This window comes from Balaenoptera borealis (genome assembly GCF_965194805.1).
Source record: "Balaenoptera borealis genome assembly, chromosome: 9".
NCBI lineage: Eukaryota > Metazoa > Chordata > Mammalia > Artiodactyla > Balaenopteridae > Balaenoptera > Balaenoptera borealis.
This window is the reverse complement of record NC_138873.1, coordinates 58,949,500-58,976,564: the sequence shown is the minus strand read 5'-3', so window position 1 is coordinate 58,976,564 and position 27,065 is coordinate 58,949,500. Positions and strand designations below refer to the sequence as shown.

The window sequence follows — 27,065 nt, the reverse complement described above, 5'->3', positions numbered from 1 at the left end:
ACCTAAGTCCCAGTTTCCGTACCTACAAAATGAGAAAGTTGATACTAATAGCTATCTTATAAGGTTGTTGTGGGAATTAAATGAGTTGTTAAATATTAGTGAAATATTTAGATAAATGGAGCTTATTGTTAAATATTAAAATATTTACAAAATTCATCATCATGTCTTCTTAAACACAGTAGGCAGATAGAATCCCCCCTCTTTTTTTGTGGTTGAGTTATAATACATAAATAACTGTGAAACCCTTAGGAACCTCTGAAATAGGTCGAGATATATACTCAAACTTTAAATGGCTCCAGATAACTGTGCTTGGTTGATTTTTTTGGTCTCCCTCAAGTTGTAGATGTCATTTTTTTTTTTTTTTTTTGGTAGATGTCATTTTTGGTTGCTGTCAGTATTCTCTTACTGCTTCTGCTATGCTGCTGTATGTTGTATATCATTCATTCACTCTATAGACTAGTCCTGTCGAATAGCCACATTTGTAATTTAAAATTTTCTAGTAGTCAAGTTAAAGTAAAAAGAAACAGGTGAAATTATCTCTAATGATTTATTTTATTTAACCCAATATGTAAAAAGTATTATCATTTCAACATGTAATTAATGTACAAATATTATAATGTATTTTATATTAGTTTTTCATACCAAATCTTTGAAATCTGATGTGTATTTTACTCTTATAGCACATCTCAATTCCAGTGCTAAATTTTTATTAGATACTTTTTCTTTACTTAGATTTCATAAACTTTATAGTTAAAAAATAGATTCACATAGCCAAATACATTTAAGAGTTTCCCAATGAGCAAATTATCAGTTTTTAATTAAAATAATTAAAATTAAATAAAATTGCACTAGGCACATTTCAGGTGCTCAGTAGCCATATGTAGTTGTGACTGTCACATTGGTCAACACTGCTTAAGATGCTTATGGAGCCCCCCTACTATGGTGTATAAAAGGCATTAGACTAGAGACAGGGCTATAAAGCATGGTGCCCCTGCCTACCTCAATGTAAATCAACTCTACTCCAATAAAAAATAAAAAAGGAATAAAGGCGTTGAGAGGAGTACAAAATACAGCAAATGGTCTGAGAGTAGTAGTTCTTTGCCTCTTCCTATAGAGTATTGTGACTTTATGGCTGAAAGGACTTTTTGGATTCTTTTTGACTTAGTATCCATGACCAAGGTGACTGAGATTCCTGACAATCTGACTTCTCGATAGTGAGGTATTATTTTATATTTGTGTGTGTCACATATACAGGGCTGTGCATGATTGTTATAATTAATATACTTTTCATGTTCAAATAAAGCATTTTCTATTTAAACTGTGGCTTTAAACAAATAGTCCAGTATTTCCCAATGTGCAGATTTTCTAATGTCAAAATGTATATGTTTGCCAGTTAGTCAAGCTCCCTATCTATATTGTTGTTAACTTCAGAGTTCTATTTCATTTCATCCCTTCAAATAACTAGCTTTTCTCATTATTTTCTGCTATTGAACCCACTGCTGCACAGAAAAGTTGATTTGTTAATTAGTTTAATCGCCTCTTCTCATAATGGCGGGGTAAGATTGGCGGAGGAAGCTTGTTATCAATCCGTGCTACTGGTAAGCAGTAATTATAGATAATGATGCTTTTGTCTTGTCGAATTCTGAGGATTGTCTTGGACTCCTCCTCACTGAATTAGCAAATGGACTGTCATGTTGAATTCTCCTCTGGTTTCTTCCCCTAACTCATCCCTGACTCTCCCCCAATGAAACAAAATTGCAGCTTGTTAGGTGGAAGCTCATTTGAAGTCTCAATTTTCTTGAGTATTTAGCTCTCATAGGGAAGTGCCAGGTGCTCAGTCGTGGCCACCGCACTTGCCTTTGGCTCAAGGTTCTGACTCAACCGGCATCCTACAAGTCTTTGATTTTCCTTTTGCTTGAAGAGGCAGCGGTTGTCTTGACAGCGGAGCTAAAGCTCTGACCTTGTACTTTGATGCACATTGTGGTACAATCTAATAATCAAAGTCATTTGTCAAGAAACGGAGTGTTCACACTTTTCTATGAAGAGATTGGAATAAACAGCAGACTTTTTGTGGATATGAGCCAGAAAAAGCAGCCACCGTCACTTTTGAAATGTGTCTGGAGTGCAGAGCCCAGAGTAGGTCTTAACCAAGACCATATCTTTATATTAGTGCTTCTCAACCAGGGACAGTTTTGACTCCCAAGGGATATTTGGCAATGCCTGGTGATATTTGTGATTTTCATGACTGGAGAGGGAAGGTGCTACTGGCATTTAGTAGGTAGAGGTCAGGGGTGCTGCTAAACATCCTGCAGTGTGTAGGACAACCCTTCACAATAAAGAATTATCTGGCCCCAAATGTTGATAGTGCCATGGTTGAGAAACCCTACTTCATATGATTATGAAGGGACTACTGTGGCATATTTAATCTTCTCCCTCCTCAACAGTTATTTATATGGTTTGGAGAATAGTTGATTCAGTAGAAAAATTGGTATTGCAAAGAGAATGGATTTTCCATGCCCTGCTATGGGGACTCTTTATGGATAAAAAATAAGGAGTAAAAATGTAAAACAACCCGTCTTCCTATAATTAAAGTAGAAACTCATTTATTGCCTAGTGTTGCAGAAGTGTAATGGAACTAATATGCTAAACTCTGACATGCTTCAGAATCACCAACAAATTCCTTAATAGATCTGCGTTCTTCACCAGCAGGGAGAAATTACATGGTCCATGAATGTTGTAACTAGGTATATTTTGACCAAAGGCTGCTTACATCTTTTACTTCTTGAGATTAGATTACATCTGGGGAAAATCCTAATGTTTTGTGTGACACCAAACTCAGTCTAATTCTGAGCAACTTGGAGAAGTTCAGATACGAATTTATCTCATGATAATAATGAGTTTGTCTGAATAGACCCAATTTCTAGCAGTCTCTTGGACTGAGGTGGATCTGGAGCTGTGTGCTAGGATCTCTTTGGAACTGACAGTTACTATCCAATATATTCTGCTGACCAGTGCCATAAACACCAACTTCTTGGCACTTACCTGTCATGTGCAAATGGGATGACGTAAATAAAAATATTATATATCTTCGTAGATCAATTTAAGAGAACAGTGATAACTCCACAAAGAAGACATTTCTAACAATTTGAGTCTTTCTCTTGAGAGATGGAACATTTGATTTCTCTCACTGAAAATTTTCTGGCAGTGGCTATATGATCACATGTGGGTATTATTATTGCACTGAGTTGAAAATTGTAGTACATGATTTCTGAAGTCCTTTATAACCCTGAGGTTCTCTGATTCAATGGTTCTGTGAGTTTATCCTTAAGACCTTACAACTGTGCTGCCTCTCAATTCCCAACTCCCCATTCTTCTACATACAGTTCTTCCTAATTTGGTCTCATCTATTGCTGTTTCCATAATCCACCAAATGAAACCTCTGCTAATATCTTTTCTGTCCCTTGCACGTGCCATGCTCTTTCAGTCTCTCACTCAGAATGTCAGTCTCCCACTTGGAATGTCTTCTGCTCTTCCTTCAAAGCTTAGCTCAAATACTACCTTTCATGAAACTCTTTCCTATTGTTCTAGCTTAAATTTATTATTTTCTTATTTCTCCTACTTTTGCAATTTGGATTCTAGAATATGGGGAAATATATCAATGTTTTCATAAAACTAGATGTATCAGCAGTTTCTACTGTAACTTCTGTAGAAACTGTTGGTATATCTAGTTTCTACTGTAACTTCTGTGGTTTCTATGTTTACTTCTTAGGAAGGAATTCCTCACCTTTTCACAGGGAATGACGATGAGACTATTTAGCACTTGACTGTATGTTGTCTTTTATAAATTCTTGACTCTAACTAGTCTCTAAGTTTCCAGAGCCTATGTTTGCTTTGGTTCTCCTTTTGTGCCTTTTACAGTGCTGCGGTCATAGTAAGCAGGTAATAAATGACTACTAAATTAAATGAAAGACAGTGGAACTAGGTGACCTGGTAAGCATGATTGGCCAGTGATTCCACAGAATAGGGTTTTCTGCTAGAATAACACATGCCAGCGTGCTTTTGAGATGTTCTGTTCCGTTGTATGGGTAATTTGGGAGAAGATTATGTTTTAGTTCTCATTTTCATTGTCTTTTAAGAGCAGAATGGGAACAGTAGAGAAGGAAGAATAGAAATGGTTTAGGAAGAAAAGAACAGGGCTGTCAATCTTTTCTGAATCATAGCAACTTTTCCCCCCTTTTCTTTCTAAGAAATGAATGGCAATCTCAAAATACCACCTCTACCTCATTTTTCCTGCCTCTGCCTTTTGATATTCTCAGAGCTAGGGCCACTGATGCCTCTCAGTTTTGTGCTGAGTCTTAACCACGTGAGCCTGTTCTTCCAGAGACAAGGAATGTCTATCAACAATGTGGCCGTGCCATTGTGTGCACCTTCCTGGCTTTTGGATTTAGTGACTACTTTGCTGATCATCTTTATGACTTGGCATCCTAACCATGAGCTTTGAGTGCCAATTTTGCCTTGTAGATAAAGTTCTCTCCTACCCAGTGTTGGTCATGATTTCTGATGAGTACCATGGTTTCCCTTGTAGAATTGTAACTCAGCCCTAAAGCTTAGCCTGATGACAGGGACCCTGTTGTTCTTTACCTTGTCCTTTTGGCATTGGTTGTCTTTCAGGCTTGGAGATTTCCTTTGTATCTGACCTAATTATTGTTGTCTAGTGTACAGGGAGAGTCACTTGAGGTCAGTTCTGCATTTCCCTTTTCACAAATGTTACCTGGGGTCTAGATCTCCTTCTGCCTCTCACAGTTAGACATAGTGTTTCACTGGCCACTTTAGCAGCTAAGTCAGTTTCCCTGAGTGCCTGAATCTTGTGCATAAGTTTTGAGTTATGTCTGTGGTTTTTTTCCCCTAACTCTGGTAACTCAATTATTTGCACACAGCACCTGGCTTGAATTGTGCTTTGAATCACTTACTAAAATAAGGGGGAATTGTTTTAGTCTGTGTTATCCAAGATTTCATGGGATGTTGATAGATGTTATTTGACAAAAATGTTTCCATGGTCAAATACTTTTGGGAAACACTGAGTTAAACATAGTTAAATAGAATTCTTAACTGAAATATGATTTTCTAAGTGGAAGGAGTAGCAGCATTTTCCAGTTTTTTTAACCATGGAGCCATTTCTTTCAGGAACATCTCTTAACAGCTCAGGGAATACTAATGATCCTTATAACACCCATTTCAGTTTGGACTGTTCCTTTAAAGAATAATCATAAATTTGGTGGTGGGATGAATTGGGAGATTGGGATTGATATATATATATACACTAATATGTATAAAATAGATAACTAATAAGAACCTCCTGTATAAAAAAATAAATAAAATAAAATTCAAAAATTCAAAAAAAAGAATAATCTTAAATTTGGGCAATAGCATTGTACCATATTAGATCATATTAGGTTTTATAGGCAGAGAGTAAAGCTGGTTCTGTGTAAATACAATGGCAATCAAGAACAAATTACAATTCCCTATCAAATTACCCATGACATTTTCCACAGAACTAGAATAAATAATCCTAAAATTTATATGGAATCATAAAAGACCCAGAATTGCCAAAGCAATCCTGAGGAAAAAGAACAAAGTAGGAGGCATAACCCTCCTAGACTTCAGACAATAATACAAAGTTACAGTAATCAAAATGGTGTGGTATTGGCACAGAAACAGACATATGGATGAATGGAATAGAATAGAGAGCCCAGAAATAAACCCATACATCTGCAGTCAATTAATCTTCGACAAAGGAGGCAAGGCTATACAATGGGAAAAAGTCTTTTCAGCAAGGGTTGTTGGGAAAGTTGGACAGCCACATGTAAATCAGTGAAGTTAGAACAAACCCTCACACCATACACAAAAATAAACTCAAAATGGCTTAAAGACTTAAACATAAGACATGACACCATAAAACTCCTAGAAGAGAACCTGGGCAAAACATTCTCTGACATAAATTGTACCAATGTTTTCTTAGGTCAGTCTCCCAAGGCAATAGAAATAAAAGCAAAAATAAACAAGTGGGACCTAATGAAACTTACAAGCTTTTGCACAGTAAAGGAAACCATAAACAGAACAAATAGACAACCACGGAATGGGAGAAAATATTTGCAAATGCTGCGACTGACAAGGGCTAAATCTCCAAAATATACAAACAGCTCATACAACTCAACAACAACAAAAAACAACCCAATTGAAAAATGGGCAGAAAAATAGACATTTCTTCAAAGAAGACATGCAGGTGGCCAATAGGCACATGAAAAGATGCTCAATATTGCTGCTTATTAGAGAAATGCAAATCAAAATTACAATGAGGTACCACCTCACACCAGTCAGAATGGTCATCATTAAAAAGTCTACAAATAACAAATGCTGGAGAGGGTGTGGAGAAAAGGGAACCCTCCTACACTGCTGGTGGGAATGTAAGTTGGTGCAGCCACTATGGAAAACAGTATGCAGCTTCCTCAAAAAGCTAAAAGAGTTGCCATATGATCCAGCAATCCTACTCCTGGGTGTATATCCAGACAAAACTATAATTCAAAAAGATACATGCACCTTTATGTTCATAGCAGCACTATTCACAATGGCCAAGACATGGAAACAACCTAAATGTCCATCAACAGATGAATGGATAAAGATGTGATACATATATACAGTGGAATACTACTCCTTCATAAAAAGAACAAAATAATGCCATTTGCAGCAACATGGATGGAACTAGAGATTAGCATTCTAAGTGAAGTAAGGCAGAAAGAGAAAGACAGATACCATACGATATCACTTATATGTGGAATCTAAAATATAACACAAATGAACTTATCTATGAAACAGAAAGAGACTTACAGACATAGAGAACAGATCTGTGGTGGCCAAGAGGGAGGTGGGGTGGGGGAGGGATGGAGTGGGAGTTTGGGGTTAGCAGATGCAAACTTCTATATATAAAATAGATAAACAACAAGGTCCTGCTGTATAGCACAGGGAACTGTATGAAATATCCTATGATAAACCATAATGGAAAAGAATATAAAAAAAGAATGTTTATGTATGTATAACCAAATCATTTTGCTGGAATTTATACAGCATTGTAAATCAAATATACTTCAATAAAAAATTAATTAAAAATGAATAAATCACAATTAAGCTTGTTCTATGAAAATAACCTCTGTTAAACAATATACATATTTGTACTTTAATAATCTATACTTAAGCTAAGTATAAGAATCGATTTCATCATAGCAAAAATGCAAGGAAAAAAATCTCTAAGTCAGCTAATGTCTTAAAAATATTAAGACCAGAAACTCTTTCTGTTTTTGATCCTTTTGTTCCTCTGACATAGGAATGAAAGCCCCCAATACTATTTCTCTCTTAGAAGGTCCTAAAACTAATCAGGGGTGCTTCCTGATGGAAGTGATTTTAGTACCCTAAATATCCATCTTTAATCTTTTAATTTAACATTCATTCAGCACTTGTTTTTTTTGGAGATGTCTGCTCTGTACCAGCCCCTCTTGCTTCTGTTCGAGCTCTGATAAGTTTGCTATTAACCTAGATTTTTTTTTTTGTCTCTTTCCTCTTGAGAAAGGGACAATACATGTATTTTTTTTCTTTATGAATCTTTACTATATAGGTGAAAATTATAAAACAACTAATATTTACTGATAGTTCGGGACAGTGGTTTTCCATGGCTAATGATTACCATGGACAAGTTATGTGTCAGAAAAGAATATTAGGACAATTACATTTAACTAAGTGAAATATGTATCATCTGTTTTTTCCAAAAATTGTGCTTGCTGGGTGGGGCACAGAGATGAACAGAGACAAGGAGAAGTAATTCCCTCTCCCCACCTATTGAAGAAATCTGTAGCCAAGTGGGAAGACCTTCCTTCTCAGAATTAAAAGAAGGGATATCAATCACAAAGCCTGGAAAACAAAATACATCAATTGGTTGTAATTTAAAAGAGTTGTCTTTCGTGTCTTTATGTGACCCATATGGCAGAAACAATGCACCTAGGAAGAAGAGATTGATGACAATCTGCGTAGATTAAACATTGTATTTCAAAGGTGGAAATCAGTCCCTGTGTATAATATATTCTGTATGTTTGTTTGAGGGCAGAATTGTTCACAAATATGCAAAAGATTGTGCTTGGGTAAGGTGAATAAAATAAAAAGATGATAGGACATTAAACCCTTTTCACGTTTATGGTCAAGTTAGAGGTCTGAGGAAATTACAAGAGAGCCCAGCATTAAGCTTTCCAAGTCATGTGTCTCCCTCCTCTAGCAGGACGGAGATGATGAAGAGCTCGCACCACACTCCTAAAGAAGCTTCCTGAAGCTCAGGAAGGTGCTCAGTCAGTGAAAGGCTTGGCCTCCACCTCTCAGGGTCAGAATTTCAGTGAGCTATTTACACTCTACCCTGTGACAAAACACGTACTTTGTCTTAACACGATGATTTGACACAGTTCTTTTTGATGAGCAACTCTAACGTCGTGCATTTTTTTTCCCTTTTGTGTAGAGCCCTTCCGTTAAGCCTTTGAGTTTTCTGTGTAAAGGGGCTTTGGAAGCAGACAACGTGAATTCCATCCCTAGCTCCACTGCTCTCTGGCCATGGGACCTTGGGCAAGCCACTTAATTTCTTTGAGCCTCAGTTTCCTGATCTGTAGAACTTAGATAACAATACTTTCCCTACTTATTTCATAGGATTGTTGTAAGGATCAGGGATACAATATGTAAAAAAGTACTTTGTGAACACATTTGAAGTACAATTATGACGTTAGAACTGGAGAAATTATATAGAATTTCTCCATCATATGTCTCCTAAGGATCTCTTTTCTCTGTCTCTCCAGCCCCTAGTTTAGTCAATCCCTCATCATTTCTACCCTGGGCTGACTATTAAACTAAACTCTCAATTGCTTATTTTGTTTTCAATTTGGTTTCACTTAAATCTATTTTTTAAACTACTACCAGAGTGATCTAAAATGTAGATCTCATCATCTACTTGTCTGTAGGGCCCCCAGTGACTCTCCAGTGCCTGAAGCGTAAAACTGAAACTTCTCAGCCTGGTGGACCAAGGTCTTTGTCATTCTTTTCAACTTTATTTCTATTCACTGCCCCCAGTGCTCTTTTCTGCTCCAGCCATACATAACTTCTTGCAGCCATGTGTAGCTACCCGTACCTTTCTGTCTTTGCACGTGCTGTCCCTCTGACTGGATGTCCTTCACCCATCCTACATCTAACTGTTGGGTTCTGACTTACCCCCCAGGTCTCAGCTCAAGGTATATCTTCTGGAGGTTTCCCTTGTCCTTCCTCTCCTCCAGGAAGAGCTGAGTGATGCCACACTTAACCTGTCACACCACATAGTAATAACATTGTATTCATGGGAATAATGATAGTACCTACTTCATAAGATGACTGTGCATTAACATTTGTGATCCTGTCTGTAAATATTTGCCATTATTATTAAGAATTATGGCTGTCATTTTGGGGGGAGAGGAATGATCCAGATATACTGGAATCCCATTCAGAAACCTCTTTCAATGCATTTGGAGAAGGCTTCTGGAATTTGGTTTTTATCAGAAGTCCGTTGCCAGTGACAATGGCACTATATTAGTGAAGCACACACTATATATACCAATGGAAGTTAATGCTCAACTCAAGTAATAACATATATTTAGTTATATCTATTATTGTATTTCTTGTCACAATAATAGAAATACTTCCCCTCATGTTACTTTTTCTTTTTTCGTGTTTTCCCCTTCTCTTTTAGATGTCAATATACAAGTCTGTTTTAATTCTCCTGGGTCTAGTGGGAGGCTTGTTTGTTTCACGGTCCACACCACTGGAAATGTCAGAAGACAGAAAAAAAAAAAAACCAGAAAGAAGAGAGAGAGGCAGCAGATTTAGTAGGTAATTACTACTTTTGTGATGCTGTGTGGCTAAGTGGTACATCTATTGCTGTTTCCTCTGAACTCCCCTACTTGGATCCACGGGGAGTTATTGTTGTTTGCAGGGAGCTACTAGACTGACCACTTCTTAGTTCTTTCTTCTTTACAAAATACAAGAAGATGGTGAGAATGATACTCAGGTGTGGATGCTCTCAATACAGTGAGAAAAAATGAAGTCGACTATAATGAAAACAGATGTGAATATTTTTCAGTTTTGTTTTATGAGAAAATACAGGTAATACATCAATGAATCAAATAGATTACATATTTTAAATCATTACTAATAGATAGCAATGTTATTATTTATTAAAATTATATTCTTAGGATTGAAATCATAATCATAGAACCCCTGGTATATGAACTTTAAAATATTAAGTTTTATAGTAATGAATAGAGAGCTTGCCAGGGAAACTACATTTCAATCTTCTCCCAACTTTGTATTTTTAATGAAGGGAGCACTGATGGTCAGTGTCTATTTACATGTCTTACCGTCAAATGTACTTATGCAGGCAACAAGGATTGTCTTTCTGATTTCTGAATACTTGGTTCCGATCACTCTGCTGGACACAATGCGTTTATTGTACTGATGATTGTAAATGGCAACATTTTTCATTTTTTCTAATGTTTTTGATAAGATTTCTAATGACAATTTTTATTTTTACCTCCCCTTCTTAACAGAGTGGAGGATATCTCTTTGTTATTAAGTTGATGTGCTGAAAATTGTCACTACCTATTCTTGAAAAAAATTTATTTATTTCATTACTTTCATTAACCTAGGCAAAACCAATCCAGCCATTTCTCTAAACTATTATATGTATTTCACTCCAAATATCACTTTTAGGCTTAACTGGAAATCTTGTCTCATTAGTCTTATATAAAGCCATGTAATTGTAGTTCCTGGCCCACAGGCATTACTGTATATTGGTAGCATTAAATCATAAAAGTTTTCTTCAATTGAATGATGTAAATGGAACCTGCTTGAAAAAATAAGGGCTTTAAAATAAATCTTTAGTGCTTGAATATTACTGCTGAATAACTTCAGAAGTAGCTGGATTGTGGTGATTTATATATATGTATAAACATCAAATTGTATGGCTTAAATATATGCAATTTAAATTTGTCAATTATACCTCAGTAAAGCTGGGAAAAAATCTAATTAAAAAAAGGATCATATACACGACACTCAGAGTATGTACAGGCATATAGGAGTAGGCTGGCAAAGAGAAAAAAAAAAGGCTTTCCTCTTTGAACTGAAACATTTATGCTGAGAATATATTGAAATTATGCTGCAGTGTGTTTTGTATATATCAGTCTACACTAGTGGACACTAGAAAGCAGATGACTTTCTTAGAGACATTTGCTTTTGGGCAGAGCTTCTCAGTGGATAGGAATATAGTGATTTTTAGTTTCTTTCCATATCACAGATTTTGACTCAAGATCATATTCCTTAGAAAAACTTAGAAAAATTTTGGAAGAACTCCCCAAATCCCTTTTAAACCTCTCTGAAAGGATAACATATTTACATTATTCCCTCTTAGGTGTCTGCAGGCAACTTATTTTATGGGAATAATTGTGTTTGGGAGTAGATTCTTATTTTAATCAGGCTATTTTCTTAACCTCAGATTAAAAAAAAACCTTTAAAATGAGCATTATACTATTTATAGCAATGCTGTATTTTGTTTGAAAAACTGAAAAGTTATACAAATATAAAATAATAAAAAAATTGTCATCATAGAAAATTTCAAACATGTGCAAAAAAGTGGACAAAATAGTATACTGAAGCCCCATGCCTCCATTTCCTAGCTTCAACAATGACAAATTCATGGCCAATCTTATTTCAGCTCTTTAAGTCATTTTGAGAAAAGGGTGTCTTTTCTGCTATCCATTCTTTCTTCACTTGTTTAGCAGTCACAATTTAACAGTGATTAAAAAAAATGTACTTTGTATATACAATGGAATATTGCTCAGCCATAAAAAGGAACGAAATTGGGTCATTTGTAGAGACGTGTATGGACCTAGAGACTGTCATACAGAGTGAAGTAAATCAGAAAGAGAAAAACAAATATTGTATATTAATGCACATATGTGGAATCTAGAAAAATGGTACAGATGAACCATTTTTTCTGCAAGGCAGAAATAGAGACACAGACGTAGAGAACAAACGTATGGATACCAAGGGGGAGGGGAAGCGGGGGGCAGGAGTGGTGGTGGTGGGATGAATTGGGAGATTGGGATTGACATATATACACTAATATGTATAAAATAGATAACTAATAAGAACCTGCTGTATAAAATTTAAAAAAAAATGTACTTGGTGAGGCAGCAATAGAGAGTATTTTAGGAACTTTCTCTGTCCTTCTTGTTCTGTTATTTCAGGTGACAATTCAGTTTTCTTGTAAAGCTATGGTTCAGCTGGAGGGGTGTGGCCAAAACCTTTCTTGTGGCTCTTTTGGTTGGCCTTTGCCTTGATGATGTCCAGAGGCTGATATCCAGCTGTTTTTCCAAAGGGCATGATTTAGGTCTTTAGGTGACACTGAGCTAAGATACAGCCTTACAAAAGTCTTGGCTGTCCTTTCCCTAGTGCCTGTCTTTGCGCAGAGAGTGAAGACTGGTACCCATGGGGCAAGTTTGACCCTCAGAAACAAATGTACTGCCCTTCCAGGAGGAAACATAGGAGCATTTTGCATCAATCTTCTTTCCAACTTTTTGATGAAAATAATGAACAGTTGAGGGCTTTGCTCTTAAGGAGACACTTCCTTCCTAAGTACTGTCTCTTTGTGTCTTTACTGTCTCCGTTTTGTGTGCACAATGGAGAGAATAGCTCAGGAGACCCTTTGCCTAGCCTATTATGCTGTTATTCCATCTGTCTGTGGAAAACCAGAAAAAAAAAAAAAACCAACAAAAAAAAACTGTGTTAGGTCTTGCCTTATGGCAAATTCTGATCCACAGTTGCTGTTTTCCCACACTTACTTAAGCTTCTTTGAACATCTACTGGCACAAAGGCCTGAGGGCTTCCTTCTGAATGTGAGATACTTTTATACATCCGGGCCCTCTGGCCTTGCCTCTGGCAGATGCAAACAAACAAAAGGCTGCTTGGAGCTGACTTCCAACAGTAGAAACTGGTTCCTGGCCAGAACAAGAGAAGCCATGTTAGAACTGCAAGTGTGTGCAGCTACTCATCTGGAGATTGGCAACATTTTGTAAATTTGGGGGTAATATATCTATTTTTATGTAATCTTTTGAAATGAATTAGCAATAAAGAAAGAGCCTCATTGGGGAAAATGACTAATTTTTATGAAAGCCTATTTAAAAATGTAATGTGATTTGAAAATTGATGAACAGTTCCAATAAATTTGGAGGAGGTACTGCATATTATCATGGTACTTACAGAATGCAAAAAAATACAGGTTAATGTATTACAAACAATGCTTTATTTTAAGTTACACCGAGTCTAATTTTGGCTTCCACTGATGTAGTGTTGTCATCATCTTACCTCATGTATCAATGACCAGATTGTGCCTAGAGAATAACTTCATGGACAATTGAAATTTTAGGAAAAATGGAATATGCATATGGCTCTGGGTTATCCATGGCTTCTATTTCTTTTGGCTATCCACCTTCCACCCAGACATAGGATGGGCAGTCAGCTTCTAGTTTGAAGCTTGATAAAGAATAGAAGAAAATCGAAATCAATGGTTATATTTGAAACTTTTGGGAAATTGAGTTTGAAAAATTTATCTGTTTTTAGAATAAATAAGAAACCAAATCATGTAAGAATGTTCCCCTCCCCCATGGCTAATAGTTGGGAAATGTATCTCTTTCTACAACTCCACATTTTTAAGATACTAACCCTTTATTAAGGGGAATGAGAAAACTGAGAATTTCATTATACAAAGTGCATTAACTCAACATTTTGAATAGAGGAAATCAGTAGATGTGGTTGAGAATTTCTAGACTTTGAAGAGAAATAGGATAGAGTAGAATGGTATAATTAGGTAAATCATTTTCTCTATTCACGCCTGTATTCTTTCAGTTCACATAACTTCTCTCAAAGTTAGAGGCATTTCCATTAAGAAGATCGGATTTTCCATCCGAAAGATGAGAAAGCAAGGGGGAGTAAGCTTTCCATCCTGGCCTGTCTTCACTGTGGCTGGTCTACAGATGGCCACGTTTGAGTTTAGCTCCATCTCCAGTGCATTTAGCCGTGGCCCGTGTGGTAGGGTCACTTGCCCTGCAGTGTGAAGCAGCTTGTGTGCGATCAGTCGACAGTGGCTGCTTTTCTTACGACGGAGCTCTGTGTAAAGCAGGACCCAGAAAATTAGTGGAGTCCACTGTGGTTTGTCTCTTACAGCTTTATCTCCAGCTCCTGTTGGCTGACTTTCCAACCCGTTCTGCAATTGGCTGTGATTTTTCTAGTGCTGCTGCTTTCCCTTATTTTTCTTTCCTCCAAATTAATTTATGTGCCCAGAATTTTTAGAAGATTTTCCTTAGGGCACTTTTGATCCATAATTTCAATTTAATTCCATTTGGAATAAAGCTAGATGAACTATTTAAAATTCTGGTGCAGTCTTGCTTTCTTTTGATATTTCAATCTAGTGAAAGGTGGGTGACTGGATAATAGATATCTGTTAAGATTTCCTTGGCAATATTGACATGTTAGTGTGTTTGATTGCGCTACTTAACTTCCCATTCCTCCTGCCCAAGGATGCAGGTCACTTGATTGCAGCTGATTCTTCTTGGCATCTGCCACTCTGTGGGGTTTCTGGGAAGCTGGGAGCAGACCATGGCCAGTGTTATTATGTATTGTAAGGGGACTGACAGCTGTGAAGCCAGCATATGGTTTCAGAGACTGGTATCTACCATTTACATCGTGGGTCGCTAGCTACTGGCCAACTAACTGGTTCAGGAATATCCAGTCACCTTTCAAGAAATTTAGCCTAGGTTTCCCAAAGTATATGCTATGAAAAAGGGCTTTCAAGTAAGTTGACAAACTACTGCATAAGATACTATCCTGTTAGAGATTTATAATGAATGTTAACATAATAACTACTCTGAGAAGTCCTTCAGTAAAGAAGCCTGTCTGTCTGTATTTCATTCAGTATTTTTGAAATTTATTTGACACCAGAACCCTACAGGTAACCCTTATTTCCTAACATCTTCTGGAATTTGTATTCAAAGGTAATACATTAAAAAAATTCTGAGTTAGCTATTTCTTTTCATGATAAAATACATTTTGCAGGGAATTCTCTGGCGGTCCACTGGTTAGGACTCAGTGCTTTCACTGTGGGAGCCTGGGTTCAATCCCTGTCAGGGAACTAAGATCCCACAAACTGCGTGGCATGGCCAAAAAAACCCAAACAAACAAAAAGACAAAACAACAACAAATACATTTTGCAAAGCAAATTTTCTCTCTGTTGTTATGATGAACCTCTTGTACTGGGTGCTAATTAGTCAGCAAAAAGAGTTCATAGTCGTGGAGGTAATGTAAGTTGTATGTTATTTCTGATTTAGGTTGTCTTAATAGAGATCTTGATACTTAATGCTTTGCATTTTTTCCAAACTTTATTCTGCCCGTTTTGTGCAGAAGTAAGAATGTGACTATGGCGGTGAGTAAAGGTGGTGGTGGATAAGTGAAAAATGAGATGCTCTCACTCTTTCCTGTTAAGCCAGGACTTTCAAATGGAAAATCACCCAGTTGAAACAGGAGGGAAGGGGGCAGGGCACAATCTTTGAAAGAATGACATAGCCTGAGGACATGACATAAGCTGATTAGAACCAAATGGGTCCAAGATGGCAGGCAAGTCAACTTCCACTAGACCTTGAGCCTCAGTATACGCTCATTGTGACACATCAGCAAGCTAAGTGACACACCCACAGGCGCCATGACAGTTCCAAGGCCGAGCATAAGGATCAAAAAGTGGGCCGTGGCCTGATTCCTGGAAATCCCCGCCCCTTTCCGAAATAGCTGGAATACTCCTCCCACTCATTAGCCTATGAAATTACCCACCCCTATGAAAACTGACAACCCCATACCCTGGTGCCTTTCTCACCTTCTGAGATGGCCCACACTCTGTCTGTGGAGTGTGTTTCTCTCTAAATAAACCCACTTCTTACCTATCACTTTGTCTATCACTGAATTCTTTCTGCCCTGAGACATCAAGAGCTTGAGCTTCATTAAGTCCTGAGACCAGGTGTGTGATCTCAGTCAGAAGACTGTGAGTTTTGGCCGGGTTTGAGTCCCGACACGTGGGTTCAAGTTACAATCTGAGGTGCGCAGTTTCACAGTTAGTAACAAAAGTGTCATTACCAGCAAAATGTGCTTCAAGATTCAGATTCCACAGTGTCTTATTGTGGCCCATCCAGTCCAGGGGTCTTTCTTGGCAAGAGTATGTCTTTTTTTATTAAATTAAATTAATTAATTAATTAATTAATTTGGTTGCACTGGGTCTTAGTTGCAGCAGGTGGGCTCCTTAGTTGCAGCTCACCAGCTCCTTAGTTGTGGCATGCGAACTCTTAGTTGTGGCATGCGTGAGGGATCTAGTTCCCTGACCAGGGATGAAACCTGGGCCCCCTGCATTGGGAGCATAGAGTCTTATCCACTGTGCCATCAGGGAAGTCCCAAGAGTATGTCCTTTTTGACAAGTTAGTTATATAATCTGAGTGACCATCCTAACCTCTTGTTGTTCATGAATTTTTCTGAATTGTTTTATATTTTCAGTCTGTTTCTTAATGTGCTAGACTGAGCTCATGCCTTCAATGGATGAAAGTCAGGGCCATGTCTTCTGTCCCTCTTCCTCCCCCTCTTCAGAATCCCACTGCCCCCTGGGGCCTTCAGAACCTTTTTGACCTTGCCCTGCTTCTTCACAGTTTCACTGTTACCCATGCCCTGCTGCTGCTCTAGACAAATGTTAAGTGTATTGTCCATGGATATTCCCCTGCCTTATTATCTCTGTGTCTTCCTAAGCAAAAGTTATTGGGCTGGTCAATTCATTACACATTTATCGAGCACCTACTTTTTGTTCAGCATTGTGTTAGGAACTGAGGAAATTAAGAAGAGTAAGACATAATCCCTGCACTTTCAGAGCTAATAATCTAGGGGAGACAGGCAAATACATCATTTTAATATAATGTGATGTGTGATGATAGGGGTGGCGCAGTGTACTATGGGAAGTATAGGGAGGGTTGCCATACCTAGCCTAGTGTAGTCAGGGAAGGCTTCCTGGAGGGAGTAACCTGAACTGAGACTTGAAGGACAAGCAGGAAATAACTAGATAAAGAGGGACATGGTATTGAGGGCAGGTTTTCCAGGCAGAGGAAAGAAGGACATAGGCATGGAGGTATAAACTATAGGTACTTTGGTACTGCTGAAGTATGAACTTCGAGGCCAAAGAAAGGCTGAAGATACATCTCTGTATCCTGTTCACACATAGACTCAACTCAGGCTGGATGACTTCCTGAAAGGTGTAGGAACAACTTATCTTTGTCAAGACCCAAGGGAGGCAAGGAGGAAAACGATCTTGTTGTTTAAAAAGATCACAATACAGAAAGTTGAGGGGATGTGGGTGAGAGTCTCCATTCCCCTGGAATTTTCCTGGCTTTCGTCTATATTTGAATAAGGTATATTTCCTGGTGATGATTCGTCCTACTGGATATTAAGCTAAGGAACACCTGGAAGGCATTATCTTATATCCAAATACTGGACACAGATATCCTGATGGTAGAAAATGAGGATTGAAGTTAATATGTCATTTACATAGTTAAACCATTTATTCAGCAAACATCTTTTTTCATGGGCAGGCATTGTCTTTGGGGCTGTGTGTATGTTGATGAACAAATCAGGTGATTCTTATCCCGTTTCCCCCTGGGAGTTTCTTATCCACGAGGGAAGGAAGAAATTATAAAGGTAATTATACTTGTGTTATGCACAGTAGGGGATTCTAACTAGGATGTGAGTAAGAGTGTGCTTAGCAACATTATTCTCAAATATAGTGGTGGTCTGAGCACTCATACACACAAGAGAAGACATCAGCTGAGTGTTACCCTTCACACTGGAGTAAAAGCTAATAACTCTGAGGTCACACTCATTAATGTTGGGATTTCCTAGTAAAATGTGGCATATAAAAGACTATCGTGGAGCAAAATCAATCTTAGAAATGATCATTTTATGAGTCAAAGCAAGTTGCTAATATGAAAACCAGACATAAGTCTTTTTACCAAAGCCCAGGAATATTTTAACCAAGGGCTCCATCTGTCAGTAGGGGAACTGCAGTGTGGCATCTAGGAGGTTAGGTAATGTCGCCAGAAGCTCACTGTGACAAATGACTGACCCCTAGGGCCACCAACCCTGGCTGCCTGGTGCTCTGCTTGACCCCTGCCGAGTGGCTCCTATTCTCTCACTTCCGACCGGACCACTCCTCTAGCCCGAGGCAGGTATTTTCATTATGATCTATAATAACGTCGAATGGACTTTATAATTGAATGAGGATCATACACTGGAGACTTTTGATGGGCTCAGCTCATCAGGATTTGAAGAGGACTGTACGAAGGAGAGTGGATGGTGGGGGACGGGTCTGAGATGGCAGCCGTGGACCGCACTTGCTTGCTTCTCGCTCTGCTTCTGCGGCCATTTGCTGAAGCAAATCAGAAGCAAGGGGTCTTATCAGTTTTACTGCGGCATGGATTATAAACAAAAATTTGTGTGCTTAGTGACAATGATGAATGAAAGCAGGAAAAAATTCCTGGTTGGAAAGAGCAGCTTGCTGTGTGCACTATGTATAGAAGTCAACTCTCCTTGGATCTCAGGATTCTTCCTCCTGGTCTGTCATGGACACCACGATCTGTCTGGAAGCAAGCAGTGTCTGCCTGGGTAGGGAGTACTGGTGTGAACAGGGAAAGGGTGAACCTACATGTCCTCACCTTCTTCCCCTAAGCTAATTATTGCTTACATTTTCTGTTGATCGAATACTTACCCTATTCACCAATGAATGATGAGGTACTTTCCAATGAGGCTGTTACATACAATATTGTGAACAACGAATAAGGTTTAATGAATTGCATAGTTGAAGGGGAGGGGAGAGAGAAGGGTTGAGCAAACGGGTGTGTATTGGGTGAGGTGAAAGAATTTGTCATTGTTCGGTCAACGTAATTATCTTCTCTAATAGACAGAGGCTGTGCAGGAATCATCCCAAATGGAGGAAGAAACTGAGGGAACTCCCTGGTGGTCCAGTGGTTAGGGCTCTACACTTTCACTGACGAGGGCGCAGGTTCAATCCCTCGTTGTGGAACTAAGATCCCGCAAGCCGTGTAGCGCAGCCAAAAAAAAAAAAATTGTATCTGATATAAGATGTGGGTTGTAACTTGCATTTCATATGTGTCTATCCGGATTACTGGGAACTAACAACATCATACTTGATTCATTCAGTGCCCTCAATACATGTTTGTTAAATTACTGGAGTGCCAGCAGAAAACTAATTTCTTGGCTACAGCCTAGTTTGAATATCAGACACGTGCAACAGTTAGGAAACCACTGCATGGGAGATGGTCCGAGGCAAGGTATGGAGATGGAATTAGGAAGTATGTGGTGACTACACGAGGAAGCAGAGGATTCCTTGGGAAGCAGTGCCTGCCAGGAAATGGCAAGTGTGAACTCTAGGACAGTTGGGAGAAGGCTTCAATAGTAGACAGCTCCTTCAGGAAATAAGGAGCTCCTGCAAGCCCTTGGTCAAGGAGTGAGACAATAGAGTAGAGCATAGAGTTTGAGGCCTTTGAGGGCAGAACAGCATTGACAAGATGGGGACAAGATGGAGACTCCATCTCCAGAGCTGAGATGGTGGGGTCAGAACGGGAGCATGGCTACAAATGTGAGATAGGTTTCAGATGAAGTATTGGAAAAACGTGGTGAAGCATTAGATGTGGGGAGGACGGGAAAAATGTGAGTCAGAAATAACCACCAGTTAGAAATCATGGAGTTACAATTATAGGGTTCCAAAGAATAAAAAAACCCTTCAGTGAGGGCCTGTGTAGGAATTGCTAAGGGGGTTTCTCTGCAATTAATGGCAGTTCAGATTATTATAAGAGAATGGAGAAGAGTGACCTGTGACAGCGTTTTTATGTAGGAGTCTTTCTTGCTTTGGGTCTGTAATGGAGGCAAGAAGTGCTCTCCTTTAACTTAAAAGAGCACACACAGAATGATTCCTACTTATACTGCGGCTTTTTCTTCAAAATTTAAAAATGTTTACTCAGGAGATATAGAACTGTAGAAACAAACTTTGGAGATTTCTCAGAGTGGTGCTAGGAAGTGACAAGTGAAAAAGTTCAGTGTTTAACCAGTTAGCATATTTAGTATTCATATGAATGGTTTTCCTTTGGAAATCCCTGGTTGTGCTTCCCTGGCAGCAGGACTGTTGAAGTCAGCGCTTGTCATTCGAAAACTGTGTGAAGTAGAGAAAGGACTTGAGGACACGGGGAGGGGGAAAGGGAAGCTGGGACGAAGTGAGAGAGTGGCATGTACATATATACACTACCAGATGTAAAATAGATACCTAGTGGGAAGCAGCTGCATCGCACAGGGAGATCAGCTCTGTGCTTTGTGACCCCCTAGAGGGGTGGGATAGGGAGGGTAGGAGGGAGATGCAAGAGGGAGGGGATATGGGGATATATGTATACATATAGCTGATTCATTTTGTTATAAAGCAGAAACTAACACACCATTGTAAAGCGATTGTACTCCAATAAAGATGTTAAAAAGTAAAATAAAAAAGATAAAAAAATAAAATGCCAAAAAAAAAAAAAGAGAGAAAACTGTGCGAAGGATCCATAGGAACCCGTTTAGGATCATCAGTTCCTAAGGTCTGGGTCAGTCTAGGTCACCTGCTCTTCTCACAAGATATTTGAGCTTTTTCTTGTGGTTTATATGATTTGTCACGTTATTAATTTATTATTGGGTAACTGGGAAGTAATTCCATCATGTTTACATTCTATTAATTCTGTAATGCCCTGTAAACCATATCGTGCTTTCGCTGTCATTCGTCTGAGGGAGCAGACAGAGTGTCGGTGTGGTTACACAAATAGTTACAACACGCACTGTGTGCCTTTTAGTCTGGGTGTTCCAGAATAAACGGAAGAGCAGGTGGTGATTTTCTTATACAAAATTTAGTAGCCAATTTTGGTACCTATTCTTACCAAAACGTCTCCAATCATGGAACTCTTCTGATTCTCATTGCAATGTAAATTCATATATTGTAATATTTGTTTTTAAAATTTATATACTGGCTCACCATATGAACATGTTCTCATTGCCTACTCAGGCCTTTGAGCAATTTTCAGTCTTTTGTTAGCAAATAAAGGCCCTCAGACCCTCCTATTTTGAGCCCCAAGTTTACCAGCTGCTATCCACTACTGGGCCTCATTAGAGGCCTGCTGCTCTGCTGAGAACCACACCACATGCTACACCCTCTCTTGTCTACATATTAGCCTGTTGCTGCTCCTTAAATTACCTGGTACAAAAGCTTGCTCTATTTCTCCACAGAGAGCTACCACTCCTATCCAGTTTGAAGAGGTTCTATATCATGATCTCTCAAACTAATTAAGGTTCGTGGGCAGGCCACAGGTTGCTACAGAGGAACTTTCCTGAAGCCTGATAGCTATGAGGCTTTTTTTTTTTTTTTTCTTTTGGGCAAAAGATTATTGCTACTGTAGCTTATGTTCAAAAGTCTCTTTTGAAAATAAAAAAAATGCTTTCTTGTTTTTAATCTAGGTAATATAATTAGTTTTACATTTCAAAAGTTATTTCCTAAGGGAAGTAGACTGTATTAATTAAGAACATAGAAAATAAGAGATTTAAATTTTTTTCAGGTGATGGAGCTAGTAAATATACTGGAAATGTATTTCCATGAAGATTTATTGGAAATCATAGGTTGCATCTGGTATTTATGTTAATTGGGCAATATTTATTTTTTAAAATGAAGAACATTACATCTTTCTAACTTTTAAGAGGGCTTGTTTGTAATTCAGTGGTTTAAGAAAGGGATTAAATAGTGTCAATTTCCTTATGTCAAATAACCAAAAGAAAATTTCAAAAAAATTTCAGGATTTCTGGGAAGAGAATTTTGATATTTTGGTTACAAATTCAGAGAGAATAGCGAAATTACAGGTGTTCTAGAGTTCCAGCAAAATGAATTGACGAAAATGTGTCAGCACGGAAGATAAATTGCTGAGTGATTCTTTATTAAAAAATTATAGTTTACCAAAAGGACTACTTTAAGTGGTAAACTCCTCTCATACATTCATAAATAATGCAATTGACAGAAATTCTACTCACACATTGATTGCGTTAGGTAGGAAGGTTTGAATTAGGAAGGCCTGGTGTATCAACCTCCTGTACCTATTGACATGTCTTTCAAAATAGTATTTGTTTTTTGGCCATGTGGCATGTAGGATATTAGTTCCCGGACCAGGGATCGAACCTGTTCCCCCTGCAGTGGAAGTGCAGAGTCTTAACCCCTGGACGGCCAGGGAAATCCCTCAAAGTAGTATTTTTGACCTCATTTTGTTGATCATGAGTTCTGCTTATTCTTTCTTTACTTCTTCCTTTTGTTTCTTCCGTCTGTCCTTTGTCTTTCCATATTTCTGGAGAATCATATTTCTTGCTGAAATAGAGCTCTTATATTTCCTCACCTGCTAATTTTTTAGGGGAATTTCATTATTGACCTATTTCATCTCTCTTTTCTCCCTTATTTCATCTCTTCTCTAGTAATACCTTCCTGGTCAGCCAGGCTCGTCTTTCTGGACACTCTCTTAGCCACTATAAGGGAATGAGAATACCCCTGGCTACCCAACTGTGAGTGTTCCAGGTAACTTTTTGAATGAAATATGTGTACTTAAGTTGTGAGTATGTACAGTAGGGATACAGTATTTGACTATGAACACTAAATGAGGATACAAGCACCAGGCATTATGTCATTACAAGGGGGAAATGTCTGGTTACTCAGCCTATATAACTCACTTACGGTATAAAGAATTCCTGAACCTAATTAATTTACATGTATAAATGAGCAGATGATTGTGTCTGCCTACCACTGTCCTTAGAACTTCAGAGAGATAGTAAATGCTTTGGATGAGCAAGAGAGTAAAGAATATTTAGGTTAATCAAATCACATCACGCAAGCTTTTTCTATAGCTGCAAATAAACACTTTTTAAAGTAACTTGTGGGCAGGCACAGGGATTGTGGCAGCTTCACCTGTGACTTCAGTGCACACAGCACTTTAACAAGCATTTGTTGATCAGCAATGAACTCTAAGGGGCGTGTTTATGGAATCTGATGTGTCTTGTGGCATGGATGGGTAGACAAGGAGAAGCGATGGGGCATCCTCCCCTTGGAAGATGATTAATTAAACAGGTATTTATTAAGTACTTACTACGTGGCAGGCATTGTATTAGGTGCCAGAGGGACAACAGCAAAAAGACAGACATGGTCCCTGTCCTCACGAAGCTCCCGGACTGGCTGGGGTGAGAGACAAATAAACAGAAGATTGCTCTGTGCGTTAATTGGAGCTGTAATGGCAGAGAGCAGAGTGTGCTGAGAGCACAGATTGGTCCTGCAGGTAGTAGAAATCATCCAAGCGTAGGCTCGACTAGAGAAATAAGCCTCGGGTTTCTGGCCTTCACTCTCCTACCGGGGGTTTTGGGGTCTGGAAACATCAACATTCGTCTGCAGATCTCCTAGAAACAACCACTGTGGTAGTTATTTCAGGCAGCCACATAGGGACTTCTCTGCTCTTTTTAGCTCACCAAGCCCTAGGGCAATTTTATCTGTTTGGTGTGTGAGTGTGTGGTGTGTGTGTGTATATATATATATATACATATATATACGACACATGTATTTTGCTATGCCACTTGAAAGTAAGTCATAGACATCGTTCAACTTCAGTATGCATCTCCTAAGATTTATTATTAAGGTTTATTTTCTACATAAATCGTAATAACATCATCTCTAAAAAAATTAACAGTAACTTGATGAAATTATCTAGCATTCAGTCCATGTTAAACTTCCCCTAGTTGTTCAAGAATGCCTTTTATGGCTAATCTTTGTCCCTAACCCTGAACAAATATCCAATTAAAGTTTATGCATTACGATGAAAAGTGTTCTATCTTTCTAGTACCTTTCTGCCCAGCAAGTAATCAATATCTTATTTTTTTTTTACCTGTCAGATCTATGTTTTTTCCTTTTGCTATATATGTTATATATCTAAAATAATATATAATACTGTTTTGTGTTTAAAATTTTACTTAAGTGGTATTATAGTTTATGTATCGTTCAACAGTTTTTCTTAACTCAGTGTGTTTTCAAGATCTATCCATGTTAACACACAGAGATCTAATTCATTCATTTTTAACTTCTATAAAATATCATAATTTATTTATCAATTTCTCTATTGAAAGACATTTAGTTGTTTTCATTAGCAAAATTATTTTACCTTTTCTTTTAGCATTAAATGGAGTGTCAATTATAAAATTAGAAAGGCGTTTTTGTAGGTCAGTTAACTTCTCAGTAAATCTCTCCCTTTGCTCAAGCCCTTCTGAGTCTTCTGCTGTGAACTTGTTTCGAGTTTTAGAACCCGATTCCTTGGCAGCCCTGGCCTCAGATGGCAGCACAGCCTTCTTTGCCTCCCAGGGGCCTCTGCAACCACATTTCTGCTGATGCTGTAGACCAGAGGTTCTCAGGTCTGGCAGCACATTAGAATTGTCTAAGGAGGTTTAGAGTAGACTGATGCCTACGTCCTACCCCCAGAGGTCCTGATTTATTTGATCTGGGGTGGGGCCTGTGCAACCACAGTTCAGAACCATGGTTGATCATTATGGGAGTCACACAGGGTCTTACCGCAAGAAATTAGACAGCTGGGCTGTATCTTAGTTCTGGTGCGTTACATTACACTGATGTTGTTGACACCTAGAACCAAAGAACGCTGCAGAAGATAAATGGCTATGTTTCCCTCACCCACTAAGCTTTTGGTTCTATTCCACAGTTATTGAAACTCTTCCGTTGGAATGTGGCAGATGGAAGAACTAAATGTCCGGTTTAATTTAATACATTTTAATCTAATGATTTATCTCAGGGTTCTAGGATTAAGGGAACGTTTGTCTCTTCTGAGATATTGATATGTTCCTGTTATTAGATAATGAGAGAGATATCATAGTTAATTATTATTCCCTTTTTGTCTTGGCTCTCAGGAGATTCTCTAGAAGGGAAAACATTTATTGAACCATACAGTGTGGCTGGCGCTTTATCTACATATCTCATTTAATCCTTTAAGTAACCTTTTGACGGTATTATCCCATTTTACATATAAGAACATGGGGGTTCAGGGAAGTTAAGTAATTTGCCCAAATCTATAGAGATAGCAAGTAGAAGAGTCTGGGTTGGAAACCAAATTTGCCTGATTCCAAAGTGCAGGTCCTTTCCATGCTTCCACTGTACCCAGGAGGAAGGTATGTGATGGTTTCCCATGGTGTCCTTTGCTCTGGCTGATCAGTGACCCAATCAAAGCCCAGATTCATGATTTCCAAGAGTCTGTGCTTCAATCTGGACAGCATGGGGGGAAAGGTCTCGAGAGCAGAGTGTAATTGGGGAAGTTGGGGACAAGGACACCTGCTGCCACACCTCGGTGGAGGGTCCCCCGGCTCATTACACCAGTTCCTCTCCTGCACGACCCTTTCTTTGCTCCCTCCAGCAGAACTCCTGGGGTGTGTGTGGCTCTCTCCAATACTGCAGGCTTCAGGTCTCTTCCTTTCCCCCATGGCTTTGTCCGTGAGGCCCTCTGCTCTAGCCTTTTTCCAGTGCATATTGCATATTTCCCTTGCATTTTAGCTTTTTCAAGATATTACTTGGTGGGATTGATTTAGACTAGGAGTTTGGGGGAACTTGGGAATACAAAACGATTGGGGGTTGTTGGCTGCAGGAATGCCAGTGGTCTTGTAAAAGGGGAATATGTAACTTATTATGTCAGTCTGATGAATGAAGGACCAAGGACCCTTTTGTGGCAGTAAGTGCTACGAAGGAGAAATCTAAGAATTAGCATATCTGAAAGTAGGGATTGAACAAGGTTGGGCAAGTCCTTACATGAAGGTACAAACTTGTGCAGAGTTGTTTTAGAAAAAACTCTTCTTACATTTCAGCTGATGTGAGAAGGTAAAGCACGATGCAGGTAGGTCTGACAGGCTTCAGTGGTTGGTTTAGAGCTGACGATGATGCCAGCTTAGCCAGTATGTTTGATTAGATAAGACCTTGGACTAAAGTAAGTTCTTATAAAGGATAGGGAAGTGGAGGGCTTAGGGGAGTGTGTCCCTGGAAATGTAACCTAATTTAAAGTGGCAAAACAATGCCACCTTAATTAAACCATCACAGTTTGTCTCTCATTGGCAGACTGATGGGAGAGAGAGGGTAAGAGAGGGCAGAGTGCTGTGATTTGTTTAGGTGCCTAGAAAATTTGGAATGGGACAAACCAAACCACCTGTGAACAGAATGCCCTGCTTGTTCTGGCCAAACCCTTGAACAAGATGTTGGCAGGGAATCCAGGTGGAGAGAACATGTATGGGGGCCATTCGGGGGATTGTGGGGTGCTGGAGGGTAAGCCCTGTTGTTGCTCGTGGCAGGAAGTTTCCTGCATCTCTCCCTGTTAATGCAGATGGTACACAGAGGGGTTTGTATTGACTATTTGCAGTGTTGTTTGCAGGCAAAGATGTGTTTTCTCTGCACGCCTCTCTTCTCTGCATGGGATAAGGTGCTTCAAGCAAAGGCAGAAAGACATTGGTTATCCAAGCTCTGGCAGGTTCATTGGGTTTGGATGGGAAACTGCACACCATATTTTTGAGACTTTCCTTTTTAATCCTTCTCCATGGAATATTCTTATTTTCTTCTAGGCAGAATATCTTTTAGACCTGGTTTGATTTCTTGGAGGCCTGGAATCTTTATGGAGCTAATTGAAGTGAAGCATTCCACCACCCTTGACTTAATGCCTGACATTTTTTCAGGTCTGTGGAGGGAGGTTGACTTGTCAGACCAGTTCCCAGAATGTTAGCTCTTGATG

At 38.8% G+C, this 27,065-nt stretch overlaps 1 long non-coding RNA gene across 3 annotated transcripts in view; it reads left to right on the top strand.

The window, feature by feature from the left end:
- The window catches only part of LOC309634826, a 262,121-nt gene that overhangs the window by 22,352 nt on the left and 212,704 nt on the right, over window positions 1–27,065 (top strand). For 2 of the 3 annotated variants that reach the window (XR_014248449.1, XR_014248450.1), the window contains exon 1: window positions 359–9,942. This is a non-coding gene — a long non-coding RNA (uncharacterized lncRNA). Of the gene's footprint in view, window positions 1–358; window positions 9,943–27,065 lie in introns of those variants that run through there. The other variant, XR_014248448.1, reaches the window with a different exon arrangement.